This window comes from Ammospiza caudacuta, chromosome 2, assembly GCF_027887145.1.
Source record: "Ammospiza caudacuta isolate bAmmCau1 chromosome 2, bAmmCau1.pri, whole genome shotgun sequence".
In the NCBI taxonomy this organism is placed as follows: domain Eukaryota; kingdom Metazoa; phylum Chordata; class Aves; order Passeriformes; family Passerellidae; genus Ammospiza; species Ammospiza caudacuta.
This window is the reverse complement of record NC_080594.1, coordinates 3722213-3747903: the sequence shown is the minus strand read 5'-3', so window position 1 is coordinate 3747903 and position 25691 is coordinate 3722213. Positions and strand designations below refer to the sequence as shown.

Here is a 25691-nt window from a genome sequence, read left to right as displayed (position 1 = left end):
GATTGTGATTTAATTCTAAGAGCCATTAAATGCTGAAAATTTAACTCAATCTCAGGAGAAAATTACAATTCAGATTATTACAGAAGCAATAAAATAGCTGAACTCTGGGGCTGTTCTTCACTGATATAAACTCTCACATGACAACTAACTGGCCTGTGGGAATTAATGCCAACAGGCCCAGACTTGTGCCTTTGGTTTTCTCACACTACTTGATCTTCCCATTTTTATTTTTGCTCTTAAGAAGGTTTAAATTCTATTAACACTGCAGCCTTTCAGCATTCTCTCAATATGTTCAATTTTTCCCTCAAAATATTAATAGACTAACTCTCATTACAAACTCCAAAAACCCCCAAGGCAAGCAAAGCCAAACCAATAGCAAAAAAATACAGAATCAAAGACCCTAAATGTGATATATCAGTTAAACCGTGTTTAATATAAGTATAAAATTAGATCACTTATTCATACATTGCCTTGCGACACATTACCATCATCCTGTCTGTAAAGATCTTCAGCATATTAGAGATTTTAGGTCCTTCCTGACAAAGAACCACCTTCTATTTTAGAAACGCTCACTATAAGGAGAAGAAAGTCATGTTGAGAGCTTTTCTGCTTTGGCAGATTGGTTGGAGGCAAATTATTTAAGCACAAAGGAACAAAAAAATTTGGATTCTTAGGAAAACACTCCCTTATACATCCACCTCTGAGTCAATGAAGTGTTATCTCTGCTGCTTTTTACATTACAGGGACACAGGGAATTTAAAGTGCAGCACTACAGTCACTCTGAGAAATTCTCCATGCCCAAAGATATGAGGATTTCAGATACCCTTTTACACAAATATTTTGAGATTGGGCCTCTCACATTTACAGATCACTTCAGTGCCTCATTAGACAACAGCAGAAAATAAAAGCATGACATCTGTAAATAATGAATCATGATTCAGGAAAAAAGGTTGAATCTGGATACAAGAAGAAATAGAGTTGAGGAGGGTATAGAAACTTCTATTCTTTAGTATTTATTAGTTGCAACCACAACTTCAGCACAAATGACTGATGGCTGATGAGTGAATATTTGTGTTCCAACAAGCTTCAGAATTCAAAAGTGGGTTTTTTTCCTTCTCTTCGTTTCCTTTTCACAGAAACCCCACTGATACTCTAACCAGGCATATTGGACATGAAAAATTAGCATAAGTTTAGCACATCTCAATTATTTACTTCACTATCTATACTCCCCCTCACATTACTAGGAGCAGATCAGAACATCTACCAATTTCCCTTTAACACAGGCCTCAGAATTGATATTTTTACTACAAATAACAGCTTCAAAAGCAGCCTCCCAACATCATCCTTCCAGGCTCAGCAGTGTTGTGTTTGGTTTGTTTAATGCTACCTTTCAAAACTCAATTAGAACTATTCCAGATTTTCACTTGTCATTACTGCAAATTGAGCGAGTTTTCAATTGTTGAGTCCTTCAAAGAACAGGTTTTTGTGCACTTTCCTGGAAGTGTCAGGAATTAATGAACTCATACTGGATCACATGTGTTATTATGCTAAGTTCCTAGAGAGGCAGGCAACAAAATACATCATCTTCCTTGAAAGATAGTACCAAACAATTGTTAGGGATAAAAACCAGTGGTCCAACACTTAAAGTCTCTTGTCTGAAGCCCAAACTCTTAACAATTGTGCCAGTTACCTATTTTAGCCCCATAATGGCCAATATTTTGCTTAGGATTTGGAATGTTCTAGCAAAGACTGGCACAATAGAGGAACTGGAAAGGAAGGGAAGGCTCTCATTAGTAAACAATTCTTTAATTGCTTTTATTCCAGCCTTTGGAACATGCACTTTTCCACCCAGAAATGGCATCTTTATCTTCCCTCTGCTGAAGGACTCATGAAAATTTACTTCTTCTGTTAATCTTGGGTGTTTGGGGATAAAGATATTAGATGCAGTATACAGAACCATATAAAGTAATAGCTAGAATTTCACAGAGATCTCTTTTTTTCCAAGAGAAGCAGCATGACATCAGGTAATTACATATGAAATCCTCATATTGACCAAGACAATTTGGATCCCACAGAAAATAGGATCACCCAGAGAAAATGAGATCTCTTAATGCACCACCTAACCAGTGACAGTCACCTTTTTTTGTACTCCTATTGAGAAATCTTTTATTTTGTTATTTTCACCAAAACATTTATAATCCTTCATAGCCAAATTCATTTATAGTTATTCAAGCAGAGAGAGAAGTCAGTGAACTTGAGCATCCCACCTCAAGTCACTGCCCTTTGGTCTGTATTGATCAGGAACTGCATCACCTTTAGTTTTCTTAGTCCTGGAGATGAGGAGAAGAGTTTAGGATTAACAATTCAGAACTTTTAAGGCCTCTTATGAGAAGTGATTTAATGGACTGACCTTTTTGGAGACATTCATGACAGAATGATGAGAAAGAAAACAGCTCAGAAATTTCTTTGTGAGCATAGGGCTTCCACAAGTTTTGTGAAATACTGGTATCACTGATATTGACTTAAATACTGAAATTGAACTTGTTTTCACTCTTCAAAAAGTGAATACCACCAGCAAAATTATACGCAAAACACACAAGCTACATGTAAAAGAAAAGTGATTAAATATGCAAAGAGGTGTTGACTCAGTTCTCCTGGAACACTTATAAACAGAGTGAAAACCTGTTCTTTGACTGTGTTTTACTGCTCTGTTCCTTCCTGGGAAGCTCTTCAGAGAATCCCCAAGTCACCTCTTCTCTTTTCATAGTTTTTTCTTTAAAATTTCCCTTTACATTTGATGGGAAATCCTAAATTCCTCACCAAGGTTTTGTGAGATTCTTCTCTTCTACATCCTGGAAAGTTTTAGCCTCTTGAAGTTTCTTTATCTAAACTTCCCCCCTTTTAGAGGTACCAAATAACTTCTTTGATTACCAAAAATTGCACTATCATGTATGTATTGCATAGATAGTACACAATTACACCTACCCACACTGCAGGGCTGAAGACAAAAAGCACAAGCAAGCAGCTGGCAATAGAGAGACACAAACACTTCTCTAAGTAATAATTTTATCCATTTTCTCTCTGTTTTAAAGTAAGACACACATGAGGAGCCAATATTGTAGTAAAATCTTCATACTTGTTATTGCAGTGGGTTCTCAGGACTGTTATTTGAAAGTCAGCTGCTGAAATCTGCTACTGAGAGCTGTCATCTGCTGCCTGCCTACAAGCTGCCAATAGATTTTCATTCCTATTGCCATGGAAACAGAGGTTGGCATGACTTGGAAGGAAAAAGAAGTATTTTAGACAGCCAGAGTTTTCAAACTTTGACCCAAGATGGAATTCACCTTCATTACCCATAAAGGTCAGACTAAAAGGGTCAGGCAGAGATACTGCCTGGCATTGTCCCTTCCTTGTCTGATCTCCCAGCTGTCAAAACTGTGAGCCTGGCCAGATTAAGTCACGGGTACCTTCTCTCCAAAGCAGCTGCAATCAGGAGTGGGAAAGGAGGATGAAAATCTGGGATTTGTCTTACCTGGAAGCAGGACAGAGCTGCCAAACATGCCAAGTGTGGGAATCAGCAAAGGATTTGACAAGAATCACAATCACTTCAGGCCCTGCCTGAGCAATCCCATCCCAGAAAACACTTTAATCTGTAGGAGCTGCATTTCTCCTTGCAAGTTCAGAAATGCTTTCTTCTATCAGCTAAAGAAGCCCTCTCCATGTCTGTTTAATAGAATAATCATGGAATAGGAGTCAAAACTTACCCAGCTTTAAGGTGGAACAACTCCTGTCACAGATTTAGTAGCCATTCCCTGAGTCTGCCTGGTATTGAAAGGTTCATGCAGGTGTTTAGCTGTTTTTATTACACCTGACAGTGGCCAACTAAAAATGGAGCTTTAAGTATTTGCAAGTTTCCTTTGACCCCTTTTTTCTCCCTGATCCTTTGTCTTCATTTGTCACCAGGTGTCATTACCTGTGGAACTTATCCCAACTCTTCCATTTTTCTCTCAAGTATCATTCATGGTTTTGAGCAAGCATTTCACTTTCAGGCTTAGCACAAGGAAACCCACAGTTTAATAAACGATTGGAACACACTGTTGATCTCAGTTTAGTTAGCTGGTGTATTTATGGTCAGTTTATTAATTTTTTTTAATGAGGCATTGCTATTGCCTGCTTGGACCTTTCGTCCATTACAGCTCCTGTCTGATGCACATTTTTTCCCCCATTTCTTAACTTCTTTTTGTTTGACCTTTTCTTTGCTTCCTTTTACTTGAAGAGCACTAGGAGGGACCTGATGGTGTTTCTCCTTGATCAGTGAAGTGCCCCCTGTGCCACCCTTTAAATCACACTGTGTAAGCCAGAGACTTAAGCACCTTGAAGCTTCTGCAAGACAATTCTTCTTCAGACAGTACCTCATCTCCTGAGATCATACAGAGGAAATAGATTCTGTGGGCTGCATTGTGCCTGCACAACTTCCAAAATAATGGCCCTCAACCCAGACTGGCAGATAAATTGGAAAATGAATAAGGAAATACACCTGGACACATATGTCCCTACACCCCTGTCAGATTCCTGTTCTAAAGAATTCAAAGGCTAAAGTGACAGATATTCTGGTTTAACATGATCAACAAGGTGGAGCAGCAATCAGGGTTAACAAAGGCGACAAAGTTAACAGCTATAATTTCAGGGGTTCAATAGCAGCTTCTCATAAAAGTAAAGTAGACATCTCTTTACCCTCCATACTCCCTATCCTTTATGACATTTTTAAAAGAAGTTTGCTCTGGCCTATATCACAACTGGATAAAACCTCACAGTACAGAACATAACAATTTGGTCTACATTTGGGGTTTGGCATTAAAAACTTCAGAATTATATTTCCATTTTTCTAGTTATGTATGGAAAGAGTAGCAGTGGATTTCTTGAAATGCACAACAACAAATTATTAAATAATCATGTAATGACTACCACAGGAGAAAAAAGAAACATCACATGGCTCAAAAGGAAGTGCAAGAGCTGACAAGTGTCACTCCCCAACCAGCCCACAGGACTTGGGGAAACAATTAGATCCTGCTGACCTGCAGACGCTCACCTTCCTTCACAGTTTGTTCCAAAGGAAGCCTGAAAAGCCCCGCAATGAAACAGCTCTGATCTGCTCCCGTGACCAGGGGAAGCATCTCCAGGGGATTGTAGGCACTCTGCGAGGACAAGATTAAGCAAGGGAGGTCAGGAATAATGAAGGTGGAGAAAGCAAACAGAGGCAAAGACAGAAGTGACATTCAGAGAATTAAGAGATGGAAGAACAGGTAAGCAGAGGTGAGGAAAGATTTGGTGTTTTCTTGCCCATGGAATCAATTGTGTTTCAAAAAATGTCAACATGTCACTCAAAAGAGGGATCTAGGACACAAAGAGAAAAACTTTAAAGAAAAAAGAGGATTTGAAAAACCCCTACACAAACATCCCTGATAAAATACAGGCTAAAATTTTGTATTTAATCAGCTCCTGCAGTGGGTGAGACCCACAGCCACTGGCCCTTGCACTTCCATCACATTATTTCCTTGCAGTGGTTGTGAGGGATTCCTAAATCTTGCCTTCCCTCCCAGGTTCAATAAGCCATGTTTAAGGCTATTTATTTCAGTCACTAATCTCATTTCTTTACCAGTACTACTCTCATTTGAAATGCTAAGCTTTAGCCACATGCAGTTTTCAGTTCCTCAAGTTGCTACATTTTTTTACTTGAACACTTAAAGATTCTCTCAAAGTTTAGGTCTTTTAAAGAAAAAAAGTTAATTCCCATATTTTTTTAATGGTTAAGTCAATTATCAAGACACAATTTTATTATAGTTATATGATAAAACAGACTTGACACAATAGCAGAGAAGACATGCACAGAACAGGCAGGGAGCAAAGAACAATTCGCTGCTCCTGACTGAATTAAGTTTCAAAACCAAAGGATCCCAGCTCAGAAACCTACTGAACAAAAACAAAGGTCGATTGAAACAACTGTCAGACATACCTAGCAAAGTCAACGCCTCATTTTCCAAAAAGTGCTATTCTGAAACTCTGGACTCCTCTTCTGAAGAGTTCTGGTTGTACTTAAGAGTCTGTAGCTGAAGAAAACACAGAAACTGCTGTGAAAAAACAGTGTGCACACAGGGCAAAGAGACAGGAATTTTTCTGGGCCTATCTCCCAAAACAGTAAGTGTTGGCTAAGTTTTGCAGTTAAGTGGGATTTTGTTTCTTCCCAGTGGTTTCAAAACTTGTCAGGACCACTGTAAAACCTGTGGTTTCTCACAGGCTCATGAAGCCAGGCAGCAGACACAACCTTCCCCTCTCTGAGCCTACCACTAGAAAACAATGCTCCCATGGTTCTGTCTGTCTATTGCTCTCTAAGCTTGAAAAACCAATTAAAGAAGTGACAGTGAGAGAGAGGAGGCATCTTTGGCAAGGGTTTCCCCAGTCACTTTGGCCTGTCACAGACCTGCAGGGAGAACACTCAGGTATCCCCCCAGATCTCAACAGTTATTTATATTCTGTGCTTCTGCACAAAATATGAACTGATTTCATTATTTGGAGCACCAGCTACCCCACAGAATTTCACTCCTGAGCAGCACTACATGGAGAAAACTTCTCCCAAAGACTTTTCAGAAAATCACTTTGGTGCCAGCATAGCCACACCACACTTTGTGTGTAGAAACTGCTCAAGAAGGAATGATTTTTGCTCCTTGGAGAAGTCCACACATGGAGCTGCTGCTTGACAAAGCCCAGTGCAGCAGCATGTTTTTCTCTGGTGAGCACCTCTTGGAATGCCAGTGACAGCTCTCCCATCAGTGCTTTGTCTCAAAAGAAACATGTAGCAAAACTTGACATATGTTCAGATATATTTTGGCACAACTGAAAGCAAGACAGAATTCTCCATTTATAAGAAAATGGAATTAATTTTCTCAGGAGGTATAATTTAAAATAAATAAGCCAATTTTACTCTATAGAGGGCTTCAAACTAAATGGACTTGAGCAGAGTGGCATTTTGAAGAAGTACAGAACAACAAAAATACCTCCCCATTGATGAATTTTGAAGCAGCATTAATAAGAGTGAAGGCCAGGCTGATCCCAAATGTGTTGTAAAAAGGTAATTAAAATACTTCCTATTTTTTCATATTTTTCTATTGATCCTTGGTCTGCAAAACCATGCTAGTTCTAGTATGCATTTTTAACTCAAAAAAGTGAAAATTTTGTGATGAAGAAGTAATAGTTTTTAAAGTATTAGGCAATAATTTCTATGGAACATTTATCAGACCAAAGAGTGCTTTTTCTACCTATTAGAGAGTATAAAAATCAGTGTTTTCCAACATACTGCAGAAACTTGGTAAGAGAATGTAAAACATTGCCATTCTCCAAGTTAGTCTATTGGCAACCAGGCAAATAAATGTTGGAAAGACGCATCCATTAGCACTTTAAAGCACCCAGAACAAGAGAAGTTAAGGCAAAATCTATGATATTAGACAGAAAATATTATCTTGCCAATGCTTTTACACAGAATTTTAATTGGCTGCCTAGTGAGTGCAAATTACCATTTGTGATTTGCTGCCACTACTACAATGTTTCATTACAGCAGCTTTGGAAAAAAAAGCCACGAAACAGATCTGCTTAATTTTCTATATTCCAGTGCAGGAGTTCTATGACAAACAGTAATTGGTGTATCAAAGAGGTCTAGCTAATTCTCAGTGTTCTACATTCATGCTGATATGCCACAATTGGGAAGGCAATTGTTTTCCAATACTGCACTGAAAAAGAACAGATAAAGACCTCATGCTGATTTTTCACTTGCAGAGGTGAGAGAAGTGAGAGGAAAAAGTTTTAAATCTTTCACTCTGATGCTGGAGATGACACTTTTTTCCTTCTTTAATGTGCACCTCATGGTCACACCCCAGCCAGCAAGTGAGGACTACAGAAATCTTGTTCCTTTCCCCCTGCCTTGGTGGGATAGGGTAGAGAATCAAGGAAAAAAAGTAAAATGCATGGATTGCAGATAATTGAGTCCAATAATTGAAAAAAAAAGTAAGGTACGCTAATAAAATTGTAACAATTATTATAATGAAAGAGGGAGGAAAAAGCTGAGGGAAACAAGCGATGCACAGCAAAATTGTTCACCATGCACTGAGCAATGCCCAGTCCAGCCCTGAGTAACAATCAGCTCCTCACAGAAAACTTCTCCAAGTTTATGCACAAACTTTCTGGGATATGGAATATCTCTTTGACCTGTTTGGATCACTAGTCCTGGCCATGCACTCTCCCAGCTTTTTGTGCACTGGCACAGCATGAGACATCGAAATGTCCTGAACACTGGGTGAGCATTACCCAGCAACAACCCAAACATTGCTGTGTTACCTTTATTCTCATACTAAACCCAAAACACAGCACTGCACCAGCTGCTAAGAAGAACATAAACTCTATCCCAGATGAAACCAAGACAAGGCAGCTTCACAGGAGAAACACTGGGGAGATATAGATAGGAATTTGAGCACACAGACATTGCTGTAAAAATAGCTTGTTAAACTATAGATCCCTGTAAATTGAGAGGATAGCTTGATTATATTTTTTTCAGCCTTATGCTAACTGCCCTTTCAATCAAACCTCCTCCCTTCCTGTTTATCATTCACAGTGGCTTTATTCCCTCCTTGCACCTCTTCTTGTATTTTTCCTCAGCCCTCACACTCTCCCTTTACCCTACCATGTCTCACTCCATTTTCACACCACCATCCCCTAGAGCTGGCTAGGGAAAACAGAAAATAGGCTGACTTTTTGTAGAAAGTTGACTGTGCTTTGCCTCGCTACATGAATCCCAAAACTTCAGCTTGGTTTCACAGATAAATATCCCCTTTTGCAAAAAGCTGACTTCTCCAAACTTGTATAAAGCCCTGTGGCCAGGGGTCTGGTTCTTGGTTCCTCTTCAGGACCACTGTGCTGACCACGCTGATTGTTCTTGGTATCCACAGCAGCAACTCAACAAGGGATCTGAAACACATCTGCTAGACACTGTAGTAGATCCAACACAACTTGAAAGGGTCAGAACTCTACAAATTCTATCCCAAAGGGAGCCTGGACTGACTAAGCAGATTATACTGCAACAGTCTAAGGAAAAGGTTCTTCCAGTACACACACATACACCCACAGATGCTCTGACATCACACATCTTCATTTTCATCTCAAAAATCCATAAAGGAGAGAAATTATGATGTCACCCAACAAAAAGGTGTTCTTTTCTTAGGAATGATGAGCTCCCAAATTGAATGGTATTGAAGAAAATCTATCTGAAAACAAAGCATCTTTTCTTCTAGCAGAAGACAAAAGCTCTGCAATTTGCCTAGGGCACTTTAAAGCATTCCTTTTTTAAAGGATTCATTAACTTCAACCTTGTTATCACTCCATCTCCCTCTGTTCATCACCGGCCATCATTAAGTTCCTTTAAACTCTAAAGGTTAATTACAACATAATTGTTCCCCTTACAGTGACTGATCCATAGATATACAAGTTTTCCCCTTTTAAGTAACAAATAAAGAAATGGAACTGAACTATTCTTATTTAGAATCTGTTCTGAAAGAGGTTTCTTAAATATTAATAAACAATTTCTATGCCAATAAAACCCAGCCAGCAGATATATCATTTGCATAAACCAGTGGGGTGCCTTAAAAGGGGGGTTTAAAGGAATTGTGGGGAGGGAGATAAAACTATCCTTGTGGTCCATATTTTTCACATCAGACGCAAAATACAGCAGTAACTGCCAAAGTGCAGCTGCAGCAGCTGAGCAGTTTATGGAATTTCTAAGTAGGATTAGCAATGGGTTTCAACTTTGCTACTCACACAAGCATGCACAGCTTTCATCTGAAGGGAATTACCATTTTGTTGATCTGTATATCAGTCAGACATGGAAAAGTGCAAGTAAGTCATAACAGAAGCAGAAAAACATCTCCTCACACAGATTTCATCAGGATCCCAGACTTTAGGTTTTGTTCTTTGGCTTTAGATTTACTTTCCTAACAAAACAGATGACAGATTCAGATGTGGCAGATCAGCATTACAAAATCTTAGACTACTTTTTGGTGACAGGCAAAACCTTACACATAGCTTGAAATGCTAATTTATACAATTCTAATGTGCTGTCATTTTTTATTATATTTGTGGTTTATTTTCATTCTAAGCCCCACATTAAATTAGACTGTTAGTCTAAACAGAGGGCATGAGATAGGGGACTAGAAGGGGCTGATGGACAAAATCCTGATTAATATAACAGAGCACTAGTCATGCTTCTTTAAAGCCCAATATATATTTTTGATGATGTAAAATCAAATAATCATATCAAGACAGAGGTGGAGATTCAATGACAGTGCAGACATGTTGTAAAAACTCCATCTGTGGGAAAAAAATTACAGAGGGCAAGTGAAGCAATGAGAGTAAAATATCACTGATAAATTAGTGGCAGGCAGTATAAGGAGCTCCTGTGTTTAGGTGCTTTAATTTCAGTTGCCTTTAGAGAGGCAGCAGTTGGTGGCAGATGTGACTAAAGTGTCAATAATAATCACCATTTTAGAGCTAGGTGTTCCACCTGCAGCAGGGGAGAGAGAAAAGTCTGGCAATGAGAAAGAAACAGGCAATGGGAAAGGGAAGTTATGAATGTGAAATATAGATTGCTGCAGCAGGCTGAAAAAAAAAAAAAAAGGTCACAGTATAAAGAAAATGAACTACTAGACAGAAAATAGACATCACAATGCAGAGCAAAACGCTGTGAAAGGCATGGGAGAGTACAACACAGATAATGGTTGCTGAACCCATGCCTCAAAGAAGAGGAATAAAGAAGCTCTTAGACAAGTGAATAGAGAAAAGTAGAGAGAGGTTTTGAGAGAAAAAGAGTTATCGGCAAGTATTTTGACATTTGGTAAATCTGAGTTAGTTTAGATTCATTGGTACCAATTTCACAGCATGAAATTTCTGTTAGACTTTCAAAACCTGAAAATCTGATTTTAGATAAATGACATTTCCAAATACTTATGTCTTGAATTACAGATTGTAACATACCCCTTAATTACATTAGAACATTTGGTCCGCTGGCAATATTCATGGCTAAACACTTCAGAAGAGGACATCAAGCTCTAAAAGCCTGTACAGTCCAAGAAAAAAGGTAATCCAACAAAAAAAAACTAAAATTTTTTTTTTTCTACTAGTCTCTTTTCTAATTCAGATAAAATTTTGAGTTTCAAAGGTAGATTTTGGTCTTCCTTTCTAAAATATTAAAGGAGGTGGTTTGTCCTTGCAATTCCTGATATTAAGAGATAAAGTTTGCTTGCATAAAAGATGTGAGTGTTTAGATTCAAGTTTCTAGCAGAAACCACATCAAATCTGTGTGCACACAGTACTTTTTGAAAGGTGCTCAAAAGTCTCACTAATGTTACTGAAGATAGGATAAAATCCAGAGGAAAGCATTGCACTTGGGACAAAAAAAAAATCACTCAGTTATATGAAAAGAAACAATTGGAAGATATTATTCTCACTCTCTTTTGAAGAGCCTTGAGCTTATAATCATTTTCTCATTCACATCTGAGATAGGAACATCTTTGGAGCAGCCATTGCCTTTTGTTTGAGCAGCAAGCTGCACACTAAACAAGGTTTATGCTCACCAGCTTCAGGTTATAAAAATTTGGGTTTATTCATGTACTACCTGTTGGCCTTTATCAAGTTGACTTTGTTATTAAATCAATGCCATATATTTAAAGTTCTAATGAATATAAACGTGCATGTTTTTCTCTTGAACTCTTTACAGAATAAGCATGAAGTTTGCTTCTACAAAAGTCAGGCATTAGAATTCTGTGTTGCAGTGCCAAACTGAGCATAATGTTGGATTAAATTAATAAACAAATAATCTTGTTGGCAGAACTCGCAAGAATCTTGGTAAATAGATACTTTGACTGAGTATCTATTAAAACTACTGAGTGTTTACAATATTTTTCTATTACGGTAACATGTGTCAAGCATAAAAAAAAATATTTATTGTTTATCTCCCATGTCAGTCTGCTTCATTCTGCAACTTTCATCTTATGTTTACCCTCCTAAAAATGAAAATGTAAAGTAAGAGGAGCAGAGAAATTTAACACTAATTGGTAGCAAAACCAGCATCATCATTTAAATCACACCATGTCATTACCCTCTGTTATGATGAACTACTGGGGTTCATTTAGCTTGTGAATCACTTGGACCTTTCACTTCAGATGAAGGAGTGACAAAGCCAGAGCTCATGCAATCAGATAGTAATACATAAAATTAAGCAGTCACCAGCTGCTCCACCAGAATTAATCTAAATGTGGAGTACAGATTTCTTCTTGAGCAAAATGAGATTAGACACTTGGGAATATGTTTAATCTCACTAGGACAAGGTGGTGCAGTTACAGGTGTACAGTGGAAAAATCATAGGAAAACCCAACAGGTACTTAGAACAAGCCTGGATATACCCAATTTTTCAACAGAATTCATTTCCTCCATCACCAGGTTTTACAAGCCATTCCTACATTAACTGCAATATCCTGCAGGTTTCCTGCTGGAGCTGTAAAGACTTCTCTTCACAAAGGAGAAAAAACCCATCCAAACGCCTGTTCGAACTCCCTGCAAAGCATCACACCTTACCTAGGAAAAAAAAAGCCAACTAACAAACATGGCTGAAATGTTGATGCCTGGTTACAAATAAAGCTCAGAAAGCAATGACTTGAGAAAGCTTGTTAAACATCCTTTGAGAAGACAATTATTCAAAACTCCCTATTAAATAAACCAACAACTCCCACCGACCTTTTGCTCCACCATTTAATTTGGAGCAGCTGAAAACAAGCAAAGAGTAGAGTTTGCAGTGTTTAGCACAAAATTTGATTAAGGTACCATGCAAAGGAACGGCTTTTTCAAAAGCATTAACAAATGACTACAGCTGCTTCACCAGAGCTTACTCATTACAGCAAATGATTTTGCAGCACTTTCTTTAGTGCCACACAGATGTCCCATCCACCATGAGAGGGCATGCACATTGTGGTTTTTAAATGCCCTGGAAAGGAAGCCAGCCCAAGAAAACCAGAAGAATGTGTTAGCGGCCTAGCTACAAATGATACCCCATGGGTCCAAAAAACTCCATTCTGTAATACTGCTGGCCCAGTGAAGTCAGTTCAGTGACCATTTCACTCTTTTTAGCACAGTTATGTGGAATTCTGCGATGACATCTCAAAACCATAAGTGGCTACAAATATTGGTGAAACCCTCAGCAGGTTCTGAGAACTACTAATGACATACAAAAGCAAGCTTCCAGTCTTGAAAAAGGGTAGGCCAGAGAATTATGCCCAATAATACCTGACAATTAGGCTGAACTATTCTATTGGCATTTCCCCCAGACAAAAGAATGAACGATGAATCTGAGTCCATGTTCTCAGAAGGCTAATTTATTATTTTATTATACTATATTATATTAAAGAATATTATACTATAGAATCCAGAAAGGATACTTACAGAGTGGTAAAAAGATAATAATGAAAACTCATTACTCTTTCCAGAGTCCCAACACAGCTTGGCAATGATTGGCCAACGAGTGAAAACAACTCACACCAGGAACCAATCAAACAGTCACCTGTGGATAAACAACGTCCAAACACATTCCACACATGAGCAAAACAGAGGACAAGCAAATGAGATAAGGATTGTTTTCTTTTTGTCTGAGGCTTCTCAGCCTCCCAGGGGAAAAATCCTGGGTGAAGGGATTTTTCAGAGACTGTGAATGCCACATACCCCCACTACTGATCCTGTGTTGCTTAAGAGCAGAAGCACAAAACCTTGCAGTGGAAGGATAAAAGAACTTCTTAATGAAAGCTTTCAGGTGCACAAACATGGCTCTGCACTCATGTGATAAAGAATTACTACAATTTCTATAAAGTTAACTATTATACCTTGCAGACACATGCAATAAGAGACCAGTTAACCCAGCATCCTACTCTTGTTTCAGTCCCTTGGAGTTGATCCAGAGCTTTCTTTGCCCCTTTTGTTGTTGTCTCAAGTTCTGGTAGAAGAAAGTCAGAAATTGTCTTCTTCAGGATAAAACTACACAGAATTTCAAGAACAGATCACTGAGAATTTGCTAAACTGTGAGAGAGGGCACAAAATGTACTAGAAGCTACACACATTTATATATTGAAAACCCAGGGCTACAAAGATATGAAAAAGATAAAAAGCTGTAAAAAACTTTAGGTGTGGCTTGGAACCTGGCCCTCACTGCACATCCACAGGAAGATAAAGTCTTTTTTTCCCTCCCAATCTTCCCCTCTTTTCTTACCCACATACGCTGACAACTTAAGACACAGTGCATGCTTACTTCCAGTTCCATTTCTTGTTGCTCAGAAGACTGCTCTATCAGGGCTCTAATCAGTATAATCAAGAACACACTTGTTACTTTCTAAGCACATACTGCAGTTGCCATTGTGGGGATAACAAATGGAAAAAAGGAACAGTAAACCCCTCTGCTAGTTTTCAGTATTCATCCACTTCACTGCAGTGTTTTTAGCTTGATGCTTACTATTATTCACTTATTCCAGAGCTGAGATCTGTCAAAGCTTTCAGGAACCATGGGTGAAAAATTCCACCAAGACCTTCAGCTGGGGACAGCAACAAGGACGACTCAGCCTCTTTTGCAAAACACCTCTCAGGACAAGCACAATGCACTTGTAACAATTCGAGTGAGACTGTTCTGCAGCAACTTCCTTTTTTATTGTGTGAAAAATCATTGTGTGCGCCCTTCAAAAAGGCCTCAAAGATTCAATTCACCACAATAATCTTATTCACAATGTACCCATTCTTCTTTTCCATTTACATTTGAAAGTACTGCTCCTGGACTCCACCACAGAATGGTATCCACAAGATTAAGCACTTCTGTCCATTGAAAAGATACCTTTGAAAAAGTAAAAACTTTGGTTCTAATTGAAGAGAACTTAATTTCTTCAATATGCTCTGCTATCTACCTTTATAAACTCTGTTCCAACAGCCCTGATTAGGTATTTCTTAATCTAGTTTTTCTTTACTGAGTGATTACAAGAAAACTGACTCAGAAAATACATCCTATAGGGAAAAAAAACCCCACATTTAGGCTTGGGATTAAGCTGTACAACAACTGGGGATTTAAAAAGAATGACAAAACCATTATGTTTCAAGACAAAAGAATGATGTATGGAAGTTGGCTAAATCAATAAATAATTGTAAAGTATACATCCAGTCCTAGAGGTGATCCAATAATTGAAACCTGCTGATGGTCACCTGAATCCTGTTTAGGAGGGTCAGCTCATAATTCAACTGACTTTCGCACTTCTCATTGATTTTATTTAGCAGTAGATTTGTGGTTCAGAGAAGACTATTCATTCTTCAGCACTGGTTCAGAGTCAATGAAAGCAATCACGCTTGATTAAATATGTTTGTATGTAATCTTTAAAAGCGTGCAAAAAACAATCTTTTTTGACTATATACTAATAAAACCGGGCACAATAAAAAATGCTGGGTTTATTTTCCTCTTTAAGTTTACAATATTCATAGGAATGCTGTATTATTGGCATCATTTAAAAAAAAGTCAGTGGATGATCTTCTTCTTTGAATATTAGTTATCAGACTCAGAGGCAATTAGAGCAGCAGGAGATTAAGGTAAAAAAAGATACAAAATCTCAAGAAACTAGAGAAGTTGTCTCAATTATAGAGTCACACACATCAGCAAACTAAAACAGCTATTTTTGCAGTTTGTCATGCTGCTTCCCCAATGCAGAGAAATATCTTCCCTCCTTTATTTTGTGAACTTTGACAATTCCATTTTATATTATATGGACTGAAGGGAGAAAATCTACTTTTAACACAGAGGAGACACTTCCGAGTTTTTAAATTCTAAGAAATTCTGCAATTTATAGGGAAGCTTTGCTCTAAGTCAACTTTTAACTAAACTGGCACCTTTTGTGAACGAATCTGGAAAAGACAATGTCATCTCATGCACTAAAATGATCATATATTAATATAACTTGCTTATTTATTCACCTGAATGAATTCTCATAGAGCTGCTTTAAGAGCACTCCAAGAATGGCATCTCTTTCAGCCTCTCTTGTCTGAACCAACAACTCTAACAACAAAGAAAAAATCTAGTCCTAGGCCTACAGAAAAGCAGCTTCCTAATTATTATAGAGAGCAGATTATGAAATCTTGTCCCATATCCTGGCTAGAAGCTGTTGAACAGGTTAAAAATTTTAAAAAGTCAGACCCCAGGTCTTTAATTCTCAAGTAAGCAGAACATAGAAAAATTAAATCCCTGTTTCTGTTGCATAGAGCAGATGTAACACAACTTCCCTTTGTGCCAGCTGGGAGGTGCCCTTTGACTCCTGCCTAACACAGAATGCAGGATTCCTATTGCCAAAATTGCACTCTAACAGGTAAATTGCAGAGGACAGTTCAGAATTGTGCTTATCTGGAAAAAAAATTAGAGAGAGCAAAAACACTATAAGCAAACCTTATCATGTTGCAGGCCTGCTGCCAAACCTCTGAGCTCTGCAAATATGAGAGGTTTGAGGCATTAATGTAGAAAACACAAATGTTCGCTACCCTCCATATCATTTGCAGGATGTGTTGCATCTGTGTAATCAAAACCTGTGTTTCAATATGCCATTTTCTATGAACATGATTACTTTATTAAACTACACTGCAAGTTACACAAACTGGGTTAAAACCCTAGGATTGCTTGCTTCAGGACATTCAGGTCAAATTGTGTCACACTAATTGCTGGGAATTATAAGTGACATTACAGCTGTATCTGTACAAACAGCATGATTTGCTCCAAACCCCAAAGAGGTGCTTCAGAATGCCCATAAATGAAGGCCCTTAATTCACATAAAACTTAATTTCAGTGCTCAGAAATTAACATCCTCTGGGCTATCATACCATGCAGCTGTCAAAATACCCAGATCCCAATCCTGAGCTAGGGAGCCTTTAGACCATGCTGTTCCACATGAAAAATCAATCCTACAACTAATGCAGTGACCTTCTGGCTCCTCAAAACAATTTTCATTTCCACCTTGCCCAGTCTGTACCTGAGGCAGAGACGTGGCACTTTCAGAGAGTTTCATTTCACACCAAGTGAAGAGCTGCTTTGAACAGTGCTTCAGAATAATCTCTTTTTTTTTTTTTTTTGAAGGAGTGTTATTTTAAAGTAATTCTTACATTTATGGCCTCATACTTTTGAAAGCATTTGGAAAAACCAGTGAAGAGACTTACCAGCTATTTAGATTAAAAGGACAGAAGAATGGGATTGTCAGCTAGAAAATGCCCTGACATCTGTGCTTGTTTGATGAAACCCAAGACACCAAGCTTGGATGCAAACCTGTAGTAGCTGATTTCCTACTAAGACAAGAGCTTTATCTTAGCTCTTTAAAGGTACATAAAGTTGTACCTTTAAAAGAATGGGAGACTTCAGCATGAAGTACTCCTTATGAGGATGGAAAATACAATACAATCTTTTGCTTCAGTATTGTGCCCTCTAAGAAAACTCATGCAATTGTCCAATTTCTGCACCAGACAGGGTTCATTTCTTTGGTGTCCACACTGACCAAGTAAAACTAACAAACAAACCCCCTTCAGCTGCACCTCACACCTGCACAGATCACAAACATGGCCTAAATTCCATTATTAAATCAAAAATTAATCTTGGACTGCCAGCTAATGCCCCAGAAATAATTGCTGCCTCTCAAAGTACTGTATAACATTAACCTTGATCATACATTTAAGGTCAAAGATTCTTTTACTTGTCACTACACACTAATTCTGACAAAGTCCAGTGTATTGCTGTCCCTCAGTACTGCTAATCCCACAGTCACCTCTAGGAGACTTGCTATTTCAAACTGCTGTAGAGAAAAAAAATTGTTGTTACATCTAGTTATAGTCACAGGTGGAAAAACAATCGGCCATGCTTTTGCATAAGCTTATTTTCATAAGGATAAAAAAACCCTTTAAAAACATAATGGGAAAAACCATACATGCTTATACCACCACATGTTCCTAACAACACATCTTACATGACCAGCATACCAAATGGCAGACAAAATGCAACCTATAAAATTGCTTTTAAGAACACAAAACACTGCTGTTCCTACTGTTATTTACTACTATGATTCATGTTCTTGAAAGCACTAGGGAACAATTAGACACTTCATATTGTTAATCCTAAAGACTTGATGTGGAAGCTCTAATTAATGTTTTCAAGTAGCAAACCTGCATGTAGACAGCCTCCCTTCTGGTTTACCTGCAAGTTTCTGACAGAGTTGACAGAATATATCAGTGATCATTTGCTACATAAACTATTTTAATTGCTTAGTGGAATAACTTTCAGGTTGCACTACACTTGCCTTGATGTATAATGACCATCCAGGCTGTTTTCTCTTACTGTGCATTTCCAAAAGTACAAATGCTCAAAGTCAGAAAACAGAACAATTGTGTTCAAGTTCTACAGCACTTGAGGCAACTCAGACAGTAAAATAAGCAAAAGTATTACAATTACTAATCCTCTGAAACACTGAATAACAGATGAAGCTTGTTGCTTAGACCCAATCCTCCTACCAGCTTTGAGAGGTTTCCTCTATAGTGCTGTTGGTGTTGCAGGTGGGTTTGGCAAAGTGTGACCTAATTAAAATTATATGTGTTAGTTAAATTGTATTGCAAACATCTGCAGTTTTCACCACACAGATTTCATTAGCACAGCAACAGCCTTGGAAATACAGCTGAAGCTAAAAGCTCTTCTAAATTTCCTGTGACCTTTGAATCCTTTCTTGTCATGCAGTCAAATATCAGCCTCAAAATTGTTCTCTTAACATAGTCCTGGAGATGCCATTGGCTACTGAGAAACACTGTTCATTCTGCAGTGAGATAACAACCAAATATTACAGGAAAAATATGTTTTATACAAATTAGAAGCTATTTGTTTCAATTGCCAGCTAAGAAGAAAAGATGATGATGTGTTAGATACTGCTGTGTTAATAGTCCTTGTTAAAGGACAATTTTACATACCCTGAGATGGGATGCAAATGAGATGGAATTTGACTTGAAATTCATGTTAAATGCTGTATTTAGCAGTTGTAACAAACTGCTAACCAAGACTCATCTACAGAATAAAGCATAGCAATTTTGAACAGTTCATTAAGATGGTAAAGAATTAATGCAGAGTTCAATAAAAATCTTTGAAATACACAAATAATGCAGATATGAAGCGTAACTTCATCCAGACAGATAACGAAAAATTACATATAAAACAAGATAAATGTAACGAATTTATATATACCCAGATACTGATCCCAGCATATTATCTGACTGGTGAAACAATGAACAATAATTATTACTTATACACTGTTATTTTGATTGCTACCCTAAGGTTACAAAAAAGAATCAGCTGGTTCATCTTTTAAAAAAACACTGGATAATTTAGCAATAACAATCAGAAGCCATGCTCCCAAGCCATGGCACACATTACATGTAAATCTGTGACTCTTTTTAAAAATGCCAAGGCCAAAGGTGGCAATGTTTGGAGTAACTTTTGCAATTTGGTACCTGTGAAGCAGCAGCTTCTGGATAGAATATAATACATCACACATCACCGCAGCCTTGTTTGCTTGTGCTAAACAAAACAAATTCCTCAAATTATTTGTGTCTGTCAGTGCATTGCTGATTCACAGCTTCTCTAATTTCAGCTGTGTTTTGGCATTTTGCCCTGGATTTGCTTCAGACCTGTCATTTGTCTTTGCAAGGGAGTAATCGTTTCCTTGGCAAAGGATGTGACACTTATTGTGAGATACTAAGTAGCCAAGCAGTTGTTTCCTTAAACACGGAGGGAAAATACATTCTGAATAAAGAAGCCTTTAAACTAAATAGAGTAAGTGTCAGGGGCTTAAGATGTATATTCCATTTCACTGAGGGGTGATATTGCACCATTCATTTTCCACGGGTATGAAGTAGTCCAAGGAGTTGTTTATATTCCCACACTACAGTAATGAATGCTTGTAGGGATTTAATCTAAGATGACAGCAAGGCTGACAAGGACACTAAACAAAAGGAGAGGGACAAAAGACCCTGAAAATAAAATGGAGGGTTTAAAATAAAGGCTAGTGGTACATCTTAACTATGTCTGCCATAGAAGATAACCCAGTGTCCTGAATTCCTGAGAATATTCTCCTCCTACACCTGACAAGTCTTGCGGAGCGGAAATTGTGTTTACGCATGTCACAGACAAACCTGAGAGCTGCTGTAAACACTGAAGGCAACAAACCAAACAGTAATGGGGTATGATGGAATTATTCGGGGTAACAACTTAAAATGCAATCTCAGGCCTGGCTGTCACTTGTACTAACCTAATTCTCTGTTGTTAAACACATTTTGATGGGGTTCAGGCCCAGATCTGTGCCTAAGTCTGATGGCTGCCAGTGAATAAATCACACTTGTCAGCTCAAGATCCAGCAAACAAAGCTATCACTCCTGAGAGTCACAGAAAAGGGAAGACTTGCAGAGAAATCTCAGAGGGGTGATAGGGAAAAGATGATTTTGCAATGTTATTTTGTGTAGCCTTCCTGGACTGAGTTCAGAAAATTGCTTTATCACTGAATAACCCAAAGCCTAGTGAGAGAGGCATCCAATATGGTCACACATAACACAAGGGGGTAAATAACCTGCAATATAGTTCCTGTTAAACAAGCACATTTTGGGATTCTGATGATATTGTAGAAAAACAAACGAGTTTCTTTTTAATGCTTTCCATGAGTCTGGAGTTTAGAGGGAGGAATAAACATATGAACACAGAAATGATAGGCTAAACCTCCGATTTTGAAAGCTACAAACCATTGCAAGTAGAAGAACTGCAAGTCAGTTTAAAATAGAAATAGCCAGCAGATTGTGTTGTCTGTACTCACACAAGGCTGCTTATTTCCAATGGCCACCAAAGAAAACTCCACTGTGATGCAGGGAAGAGATTGTTTGCAGAAGGATCTTGGCCTTGTCTGCGGCCTTCACCTACGCATGCCAAGAGAAAAAGGGTAATTAATTCTTCAGCATTCAGCTATAATTTATAATTCATTAGGATAAAAACAACAGGAGTATTAATTTAATTATTTGTAAATTTTCACCTTGCTAATAACAACAAAATTGAAATCAACAAGACATTTATATGTTTATTTACCCTTTTCCCTCTTTCTTGCCCCTTCCCCGTGGTAGCCTGAGGTACCCTGGGGCCTGTGGACCCTACTGAGACACTCAGGTGCTGTCATCTTATTGCCAAAGTAGTTCCATACCTTCTTGGTGATTTCTCAGGGGCTTCTCCTCACAGGACTAACTTCATCTTCCTCACAGCACAGCCACACACTGCAACTTTCTCCTCACCCACCTAAGCCACTCTTTTATAGCACCCTTCTTATTGGGCACAGCTGCAGCCTGTTAAGGGCAGGCCTGTTCCTAATCTTTGGTAATTAATATAGCTACAACTCCTCAGGTGTGAGATTGTCCTCTGCACTATTCTCTTACATTCCATCCCTCTACACTCAGGGATGTCTTTTTCAGAGATGCAGAACCCCTCATCAGCCCCCTGGGACTGCCAGGCCCTGTCCGTAGATGTCACAGCAGGCCTGGCGTCCCCACCTTGGCAGGGCCTTGGGACAGCAGTCCCTCCTCTGCCTGGACCATCAGCAGCCATGGCAGGCAGCAGCTCCTCTGTCTAGGTAGCCTTGAAATGCCTGGAGACAGAGCAGGAGATCCACAGGGATGTGGCATCAAGGCCATTTTGTCTCTGGGCTTTGTCCTAGAAAAACCATCCCTGCCCAGTGCTTGAGGTTTTAGCCTCTGGTACATGATGCTCCTCAAAACACTCATTCCACCCTCCAAAACCTGGTTTTCCTCTCCTCCCCCAGTGTCTAGGGGATTTCAGGATAATTGTAGGCATTTTAAGTCAGGAGAGAGGGCTCACTCTGCTTTCAGGTTTCCCTCCACAATCAGCACATGGAGTGGCAAGGCTGATGCCTTGGAGTGGCTACCCAAACCAGAGGGTCGGCCAAACTGAGGGAACCAAAGTGGGTGTTTGTGGAAGGCCTTCAATAGGTTCACTTTGGGCAGTCCAAAGCCTCGGAGGGGCTACACCCAGGACACAGCCATGAGTTTTCCAGATAGATATAATTTTGGTTCATTTACATAGCAGGGGTTAATCCTCCAATTACAGTTTCAGGTAATGAAGTGATTTACTCCAAGTCTGCCCCCTAAATCACTGTTTGGGGCCTAACGGCCCCAACTCAGGGCCTAAGACAGTCCTTGAGTTTTAGGCCCAGAGAGGAATTGTTTTCACTGAATAAAAAAGGAGAACAGTAGCTGGCAGGCCATGGAGTTTTAGAGTTACACAATGAAGCAGTAGAGGACCTGAAAAACAGAAAAGCTAAATCCTAAGGCATCCCTGGGATCCCTGTGCCAGCACACAGGCCCTACATGAACCCCAGGGCTTTTCTGGCTTTGTTTGCGGCTCCTGGATGAAGAAACACAGCCCTGATTCACCCATCCTGAGTAACCTGCGCTCACAGACTAAGTGTCAAGATGAAAAGAATCACACTTTAAATCATTTTGCAGCCACAGTGAGGAGGGTGAAACTACAGCTTAGCATTTGCTTCACCACTGATTACTCACTGTAAATATATTCAAGCAATTGTGTAGAGGGTAAATGACTTTTCTCAGGGGAGCCATAGAGCTGTGGAACAACTTCATAATGTGAGATAAACTTCTGACACACCAGTCATAGATGGGGTTTTGACATTTAAGCACTTCCCTGGCTTCTGGGTGTCATGTTAAATAGAACACCTTTTCTCTGGTGAAATAGACCTGTAAGGCAGAAATATGTTGCGCACTGTATAAACAGGGAGGATAAAGCCTTTCCCATTTTACTGCCTTGTAAAAAGGGAGAGATGCCCAGACTCCTATGGCACAGGCTGGGAAAAAAAATGCAGACATTTCATCCTTTTTTTGTGACTAGTTCATGCCTACTGGTACATGACATCTTACCAGTCTGATCTTTTAAAATACTTTACTTCATGTGGCTATACTGGTTCCTTTTCCACACAGTCCAATAAGAGGAACAGCATCCAGATCTATGACAAAATTAATACTTGTTAGTAATCACTAATTGTTTATTTGGGTGCAGATCACTCTGTCCCTAGTAAATACATACAACACTGCCTAACACATGTTACAAGAATTCTGCGGACTTTTGGCCTTCCCATTCAGCATTGTGAAAGAATACACCGGGCAGAGCATTCAAATTCCTGCTTTGTGTATTGGGAGACATTTCAACCTTCCCTGTGTTAAACTGTCATTAGGGCCTGATCACCAAAATGAGCAATTTTTAAGGCTGTAGAAAAATACTGCGCACCGCAACAACTTATTTTTTTTCCTGTGTTCTTTCGGGGCTGCAAGCAGTCAATGTAAACAAATCTTTACTGACCTCAGCACAAGAGTTTCCTCAGATATCATTTCAATACTTGGATTCTCTTTTAAGAAACTGAATTATGGAAAACAGACTCCCCACATAATAGTCTTTAAGAAGGTGGACACAAAGAGTAAGAGGTTAATAATTAAGTTTGCAAGGATAGTGTTACTAAAGAAAAGGACAAGCTTCACACAATTTTCTGGGAGATTCACACTTGGCTTTTAGAGAGAGACATACTAAGATGCTGCTTTGGTTCTTGTTAAGTTCAGAACAGTGAAAGTCTTCAAACTGATGTTAGTTTATAATCTGATTATTTAACATTCAGCCCTCCACGCTGGTTACCCGTGGGCATAGACTGAATGCAAACACATCAGTGTTACAGAACACAGCTCCAGTGAACTAAAAACGTACTAGCTGGGATTCAACTAGCATTGCAACCATCCTAAGAATTACAGGAGTGAAAAAATAAAGCCTTGCTGTAGCTAGTTCCTAATTACATTTAAGCTTTCTTAGCTGTATTTGATAAAAGATTTCCTTAAGATAGGGAGCTTGTCATTCCACTCACGTGAGGAATGACAAGTTTCCTACATCTTAAGGACCAGGAATCTCCTGTGGCTCCATAATAAAAGTCAGCATTTCTATTTCTACATTGTTGGCAAATAATTCATTAAGTCATTGTAGAGTATCTAACAAGTTTCTGCAAATGCACTAATGGATTGGTTATTTCAGCATCCATAAACTGCCAGTAATTTATTGCTCTGCACTCCACAGTAAGAAACTTCCAGCCACAGTGTGTTAGCACCTGGACAAATTACAGTCATTATTCCTCCATCTTCAGGCTGTAGCATCACCCCAGTGATAAAATCTGCTTTTGGTTCAATAAGAAGGTTGTTAGAAACCATGCATTTTCTCCTCCCTGGAGAACGGCATTCATTTCCACTTGGAATCAAACACAAAAAAAAATAAATCTATCACAGCATCACAGAATATGCTGAGTTGGAAAGGATCCATCAGGATCAGTGAGTCCAACTCCTGGCCCTGCACAGAACACCCCAAGAATTACACCCTGTGGCTGACAGCACAGTCCTAACACTTTCTGAACTCTGTCAGGCTTGATGCTGTACCATCCACCTTGATTTATTTTAATTTTTTAAAACTTCCAAAGAGATTTATTGTGACCTACTCAGAGAAACCTATTTTTCCCACATGTAGCAAAACAACATTCTTGCTGAGAGGATAATTAATTATATATATATATAATTATATATAAAAATAATATTATATTTCAGTTCTTCAGATCATGGCTCCTGCTTATCTTTTTGCTCAGCTAAACTTTGGTGAAGAGGTCCCTGATTTGGAGGGTCACTGTTGGTGTTGGGGGTGCCACAATATTGATACTGCAGCCACTGGGTTCCTTGTGGCACATCTTGGTTGCTGCTGACACTTGAAAAACCAATTCTGATTGCAGAAAGACAATAAGAAACCTATGCAAAAGCTCTGCTGCAGCAAAAACATCTATGAAATAGAAAATTTGTCCTTTTTTAATACTGTGATAACCATAAAGCCCTGAAAATGTAAATGTCTGTCTTAACTGATATAAGTTACATGGAATTGTAACATCATCCACTCTTTCACTAATGCTGCAGCAGAAGGAGAATCAAAGGCTGGGGAAAGGGGTCTGGGTTTAATATCTGCAGGTATGTGTGGAACCTTCTCTGGTTTCAGAGCTCCCAGCCAGGGGCTCAGTTTGGGAACATTTTGCATGATTTGCTCAGTGAAGGCGGGTATTATCAGGCATTGCCTTTTGCTTTAACCTTTTTGTGGATTCACCAGATCTGGCTGTCTTGGCTGTCATGAAAAGTTAGAATACTCTGCTTGGCAAAAAAAAAAAAAAAAAAAAAAAAAAAAAAAAAAAAAAAAAGATATTAACTGGCAGCATGGAGTAGCAAAAACAAAAAACAATCAAACAAACAAAAAAAGTCAGTTTGTGAAAGTAACAAAAGGGCAAAGGTTTTAAGCTCCATCTCCCACTCAAGCAGAGCAAGAAATATAATTTCAAATGAAGCTGTTCAAAGTTGCTATCATATTTCTAAAGTCCCTTACCTTCTCAGTGATATTTCTTGGGGGCAAATCATCACAGCACAGACTCCTGCATCAAGGCTTC

At 38.8% G+C, this 25691-nt stretch overlaps 1 long non-coding RNA gene across 1 annotated transcript; it reads right to left on the bottom strand.

The window, feature by feature from the left end:
• Positions 1–506: 506 nt before the first annotated feature.
• LOC131554786 (uncharacterized) lies at positions 507–25691 on the bottom strand. The gene is made up of 7 exons (XR_009274427.1): positions 25631–25691; positions 23104–23189; positions 20982–21081; positions 6014–6107; positions 5090–5195; positions 2268–2330; positions 507–572 (listed from the first exon to the last, which is right to left on the bottom strand). It is a non-coding gene; the product is annotated as an uncharacterized LOC131554786 (long non-coding RNA).